Genomic DNA, 6,530 nt, shown 5'->3' on the forward strand with positions numbered 1-6,530 from the left:
GCAGGGTGCCATCCAAGAGGCCGCGCACGCAACGCGCACGCGACCGTCGGAAGGCATCCTGCGTTCTCGCGTACTCCCAGCGGCGCCGCTTGCGCTTCTGCGTCGGCGGCGCGGCAGGCGGCCGCTTCGATGGTTGGCGCGGCCGCTGTGTCCTGGTGATCGATCTCTCCCCTCTGGACCCGACCGACGCAAGGGCATCCGGGAGCATGCCCAGGATGACATCGGGCGGCGTGCCCCGCCCCCAGACCGATGACACGATCCAGGGCAGAGAAACGCTGGGCGGAAGCGGGTAGCCCCGCCAGATGCTCCCAGATGGCGGCGTCAGTCGGCCCCTCCGGCGGCGGCCCGGTGGTGTCGGCCGCGAAGTCCTCGGCTGCGTCGACGGGCGGCGCAGCGGCCTCGCCCGCGTCAGGCAGCGGGCTCGCCGCTCCCCGGCGGGACGCCGGCTCTTCCCCCCGACCGATCTCAAGCGCCTCCATGAATTGGCGGACAAGCTGCTTGTGGGCAGCTTGCCGCCGTCGGCACTTGATTGCCTCAAGCGTTCGGTCGGGGAACATCCTGATGAGCTCTTGATTTACAAAGAAGAACCGGGCGTCCCTCTCGAGGAACAGTTCGGCCTCTGCCTTGGCGAGCGACAGGACTTCTTCCTCCGTCCACCTCGCGCGATGCCTCTCCGTGACGATCTCCGCGTTGGCGGCCGCAAGATGTTGGCGGCGGCGATGGACCCCGAGACCGTTCTTGGTTGTAAAGCTGCGGTGGCACTCACTACAGGTATACATAGCTGCAAAAGTTACAAGATTTTCGGCACGGCCGGTTGGCCGGCTAGGTGCTGGGGGAGTTGGGGTGGCACCTTCAGCGGAAGGGCCACCACTTATTCTCTGCTTACTGCCCCCAACTAAAAAAAAGGGATAGTGCGAGGGGGGGCTGGTAACCCCCCCAAGCCCCTGGTGCGGTCTTCCACTCTGCGAAATCAGCGGGCCCACGAGAAGGGGAGAAGACTGCAGGAGAGGAGAGGCTAAGAGGGCTAGGCCCATGTATTGCGCATCACTCTCCCTGTAACTATAACCCAAGGAAGGCACCTCGCAGCAGCAGCACGACTACATCAAGACCGCACTTCGAGAAGCCAAGTCCGGATGCAGCCACACCACCGCCACTTGGCCACCTTAAGAGAGTCATAGTTACTCCCGCCGTTTACCCGCGCTTGCTTGAATTTCTTCACGTTGACATCAGAGCACTGGGCAGAAATCACATTGCGTCAACACCCGCTAGGGCCATCGCAATGCTTTGTTTTAATTAGACAGTCGGATTCCCCCAGTCCGTGCCAGTTCTGAGTTGATCGTTGAATGGCGGCCGAAGAGAATCCGCGCACCCCGCGCGCCCCGGAGGAGCACGCTAAGGCGGACGCGGCCTCGCAGCAAGGAAGATCCGTGGGAGGCCAAGGCACGGGACCGAGCTCGGATCCTGCACGCAGGTTGAAGCACCGGGGCGCGAACGCCGCGCAGGCGCGCGCATCCTGCACCGCCGGCCAGCACGAGGCCAACCAACGGCGAGAGCAGACCACGCCCGCGCTAAACGCCCGCACTTACCGGCACCCCTACGGCACTCACCTCGCCCAGGCCCGGCACGTTAGCGCTGACCCACTTCCCGACCAAGCCCGACACGCCCCGATCCTCAGAGCCAATCCTTATCCCGAAGTTACGGATCCAATTTGCCGACTTCCCTTACCTACATTATTCTATCGACTAGAGGCTCTTCACCTTGGAGACCTGCTGCGGATATGGGTACGAACCGGCGCGACACCTCCACGTGGCCCTCTCCCGGATTTTCAAGGTCCGAGGGGAAGATCGGGACACCGCCGCAACTGCGGTGCTCTTCGCGTTCCAAACCCTATCTCCCTGCTAGAGGATTCCAGGGAACTCGAACGCTCATGCAGAAAAGAAAACTCTTCCCCGATCTCCCGACGGCGTCTCCGGGTCCTTTTGGGTTACCCCGACGAGCATCTCTAAAAGAGGGGCCCGACTTGTATCGGTTCCGCTGCCGGGTTCCGGAATAGGAACCGGATTCCCTTTCGCCCAACGGGGGCCAGCACAAAGTGCATCATGCTATGACGGCCCCCATCAACATCGGATTTCTCCTAGGGCTTAGGATCGACTGACTCGTGTGCAACGGCTGTTCACACGAAACCCTTCTCCGCGTCAGCCCTCCAGGGCCTCGCTGGAGTATTTGCTACTACCACCAAGATCTGCACCGACGGCGGCTCCAGGCAGGCTCACGCCAGACCCTTCTGCGCCCACCGCCGCGACCCTCCTACTCGTCAGGGCTTCGCGGCCGGCCGCAAGGACCGGCCATGACTGCCAGACTGACGGCCGAGTATAGGCACGACGCTTCAGCGCCATCCATTTTCAGGGCTAGTTGCTTCGGCAGGTGAGTTGTTACACACTCCTTAGCGGATTCCGACTTCCATGGCCACCGTCCTGCTGTCTTAAGCAACCAACGCCTTTCATGGTTTCCCATGAGCGTCGATTCGGGCGCCTTAACTCGGCGTTTGGTTCATCCCACAGCGCCAGTTCTGCTTACCAAAAGTGGCCCACTTGGCACTCCGATCCGAGTCGTTTGCTCGCGGCTTCAGCATATCAAGCAAGCCGGAGATCTCACCCATTTAAAGTTTGAGAATAGGTTGAGGTCGTTCGGCCCCAAGGCCTCTAATCATTCGCTTTACCGGATGAGACTCGTACGAGCACCAGCTATCCTGAGGGAAACTTCGGAGGGAACCAGCTACTAGATGGTTCGATTAGTCTTTCGCCCCTATACCCAGCTCCGACGATCGATTTGCACGTCAGAATCGCTACGGACCTCCATCAGGGTTTCCCCTGACTTCGTCCTGGCCAGGCATAGTTCACCATCTTTCGGGTCCCAACGTGTACGCTCTAGGTGCGCCTCACCTCGCAATGAGGACGAGACGCCCCGGGAGTGCGGAGGCCGCCGCCCCGTGAAGGGCGGGGAAGCCCCATCCTCCCTCGGCCCGCGCAAGGCGAGACCTTCACTTTCATTACGCCTTTAGGTTTCGTACAGCCCAATGACTCGCGCACATGTTAGACTCCTTGGTCCGTGTTTCAAGACGGGTCGTGAAATTGTCCAAAGCTGAAGCGCCGCTGACGGGAGCGATTATTCCGCCCGAGAGCATCCCGAGCCAACAGCGGCGCGGGTCCGGGGCCGGGCCAGGTAGGTCCGTCATCCGGGAAGAACCGCGCGCGCTTGCCGGGAGCCCGAGCGCCCAAAGGGGCGAATCGACTCCTCCAGATATACCGCCGGGCAGCCAGCCAGGACACCGGGGCTCTGCCCAACAGACGCGAACCGAGGCCCGCGGAAGGACAGGCTGCGCACCCGGGCCGTAGGCCGGCACCCAGCGGGTCGCGACGTCCTACTAGGGGAGAAGTGCGGCCCACCGCACACCGGAACGGCCCCACCCCGCGGCGAGTGGAAAGGCAACCGGACACGACCCCGCCGCGGATTGCTCCGCGCGGGCGGCCGGCCCCATCTGCCGAGGGCGGAGGCCAGTGGCCGGATGGGCGTGAATCTCACCCGTTCGACCTTTCGGACTTCTCACGTTTACCCCAGAACGGTTTCACGTACTTTTGAACTCTCTCTTCAAAGTTCTTTTCAACTTTCCCTCACGGTACTTGTTCGCTATCGGTCTCGTGGTCATATTTAGTCTCAGATGGAGTTTACCACCCACTTGGAGCTGCACTCTCAAGCAACCCGACTCGAAGGAGAGGTCCCGCCGACGCTCGCACCGGCCGCTACGGGCCTGGCACCCTCTACGGGCCGTGGCCTCATTCAAGTTGGACTTGGGCTCGGCGCGAGGCGTCGGGGTAGTGGACCCTCCCAAACACCACATGCCACGACAGGCGGCAGCCTGCGGGGTTCGGTGCTGGACTCTTCCCTGTTCGCCTCGCCGCTACTGGGGGAATCCTTGTTAGTTTCTTTTCCTCCGCTAGTAATATGCTTAAATTCAGCGGGTAGTCTCGCCTGCTCTGAGGTCGTTGCACGAGGTGTCGCACGCCACACCGCCAGCCGGCTGTGCACGCTACCGAGTAAGTACCGGTATGCGAACCGCCAGGCGACGGGCGCGCATCGCACGTTTAAGGAGGCGCGGCCGGCCCCACAGGCGGCCGCGACGCTCCCAGGTCTGCGAAGCGGGGCAAACGCCGCGCGCTTCAGTATACGTAGCCGACCCTCAGCCAGACGTGGCCCGGGAACGGAATCCATGGACCGCAATGTGCGTTCGAAACGTCGATGTTCATGTGTCCTGCAGTTCACATGTCGACGCGCAATTTGCTGCGTTCTTCATCGACCCACGAGCCGAGTGATCCACCGTCCTGGGTGATCTTTTTCTGAGTTTCCACTGTCTCTTTCAAGACAGTTGCATAGGCGGGACGTAGGCGTGTGGCGGCCCCTGTTCAAGCGTTCTGTGTCCAACGGCCTCACGGCCGATGGGCGTCGTACGGCTCCACACCGGAGCGGACAGGCAGTCGGGCGAAAGTCATTCAAAACCGGCGCCAGGCGCCAGGTGCCGCAGGCCAGCCGCTCCAGCGCTTCAGCGCTCGTACCACACAACATTGGCGTTAGTTTTGAGACGCACGCGTGGTTCCGCACGCGGCGCACGGCTACTGCGAGCCGTACAGGTAGCGTGTTGCGCGACACGACACGCACATCGAAAGACATGCAGTCTAGTCGGTAATGATCCTTCCGCAGGTTCACCTACGGAAACCTTGTTACGACTTTTACTTCCTCTAAATGATCAAGTTTGGTCATCTTTCCGGTAGCATCGGCAACGACAGAGTCAATGCCGCGTACCAGTCCGAAGACCTCACTAAATCATTCAATCGGTAGTAGCGACGGGCGGTGTGTACAAAGGGCAGGGACGTAATCAACGCGAGCTTATGACTCGCGCTTACTGGGAATTCCTCGTTCATGGGGAACAATTGCAAGCCCCAATCCCTAGCACGAAGGAGGTTCAGCGGGTTACCCCGACCTTTCGGCCTAGGAAGACACGCTGATTCCTTCAGTGTAGCGCGCGTGCGGCCCAGAACATCTAAGGGCATCACAGACCTGTTATTGCTCAATCTCGTGCGGCTAGAAGCCGCCTGTCCCTCTAAGAAGAAAAGTAATCGCTGACAGCACGAAGGATGTCACGCGACTAGTTAGCAGGCTAGAGTCTCGTTCGTTATCGGAATTAACCAGACAAATCGCTCCACCAACTAAGAACGGCCATGCACCACCACCCACCGAATCAAGAAAGAGCTATCAATCTGTCAATCCTTCCGGTGTCCGGGCCTGGTGAGGTTTCCCGTGTTGAGTCAAATTAAGCCGCAGGCTCCACTCCTGGTGGTGCCCTTCCGTCAATTCCTTTAAGTTTCAGCTTTGCAACCATACTTCCCCCGGAACCCAAAAGCTTTGGTTTCCCGGAGGCTGCCCGCCGAGTCATCGGAGGAACTGCGGCGGATCGCTGGCTGGCATCGTTTATGGTTAGAACTAGGGCGGTATCTGATCGCCTTCGAACCTCTAACTTTCGTTCTTGATTAATGAAAACATACTTGGCAAATGCTTTCGCTTCTGTTCGTCTTGCGACGATCCAAGAATTTCACCTCTAACGTCGCAATACGAATGCCCCGCCTGTCCCTATTAATCATTACCTCGGGTTCCGAAAACCAACAAAATAGAACCGAGGTCCTATTCCATTATTCCATGCACACAGTATTCAGGCGGGCTTGCCTGCTTTAAGCACTCTAATTTGTTCAAAGTAAACGTGCCGGCCCACCGAGACACTCACTCAAGAGCACCCTGGTAGGATTGCAACGGGGTCCGCCTCGGGACGCACGAGCACGCACGAGGCGCGTCGCACGCCTTCAGCTCGCCCCACCGGCAGGACGTCCCACGATACATGCCAGTTAAACACCGACGGGCGGTGAACCAACAGCGTGGGACACAAATCCAACTACGAGCTTTTTAACCGCAACAACTTTAATATACGCTATTGGAGCTGGAATTACCGCGGCTGCTGGCACCAGACTTGCCCTCCAATAGATACTCGTTAAAGGATTTAAAGTGTACTCATTCCGATTACGGGGCCTCGGATGAGTCCCGTATCGTTATTTTTCGTCACTACCTCCCCGTGCCGGGAGTGGGTAATTTGCGCGCCTGCTGCCTTCCTTGGATGTGGTAGCCGTTTCTCAGGCTCCCTCTCCGGAATCGAACCCTGATTCCCCGTTACCCGTTACAACCATGGTAGGCGCAGAACCTACCATCGACAGTTGATAAGGCAGACATTTGAAAGATGCGTCGCCGGTACGAGGACCGTGCGATCAGCCCAAAGTTATTCAGAGTCACCAAGGCAAACGGACCGGACGAGCCGACGATTGGTTTTGATCTAATAAAAGCGTCCCTTCCATCTCTGGTCGGGACTCTGTTTGCATGTATTAGCTCTAGAATTACCACAGTTATCCAAGTAACGTGGGTACGATCTAAGG

General features: G+C 59.3%; 1 non-coding gene and 2 pseudogenes across 1 annotated transcript; all 3 read right to left on the reverse strand.

The window, feature by feature from the left end:
• LOC124581866 overlaps positions 1 to 4,043 on the reverse strand; it is a 7,965-nt pseudogene extending 3,922 nt beyond the window's left edge.
• Positions 4,044 to 4,231: 188 nt separating this feature from the next.
• LOC124581840 lies at positions 4,232 to 4,386 on the reverse strand. The gene has a single exon (XR_006973511.1). It is a non-coding gene; the product is annotated as a 5.8S ribosomal RNA (ribosomal RNA).
• Positions 4,387 to 4,738: 352 nt separating this feature from the next.
• Positions 4,739 to 6,530, reverse strand: LOC124581853 (annotated as a pseudogene; the record flags this gene model as incomplete).

Source organism: Schistocerca americana, unplaced genomic scaffold (genome assembly GCF_021461395.2).
Source record: "Schistocerca americana isolate TAMUIC-IGC-003095 unplaced genomic scaffold, iqSchAmer2.1 HiC_scaffold_376, whole genome shotgun sequence".
NCBI lineage: Eukaryota > Metazoa > Arthropoda > Insecta > Orthoptera > Acrididae > Schistocerca > Schistocerca americana.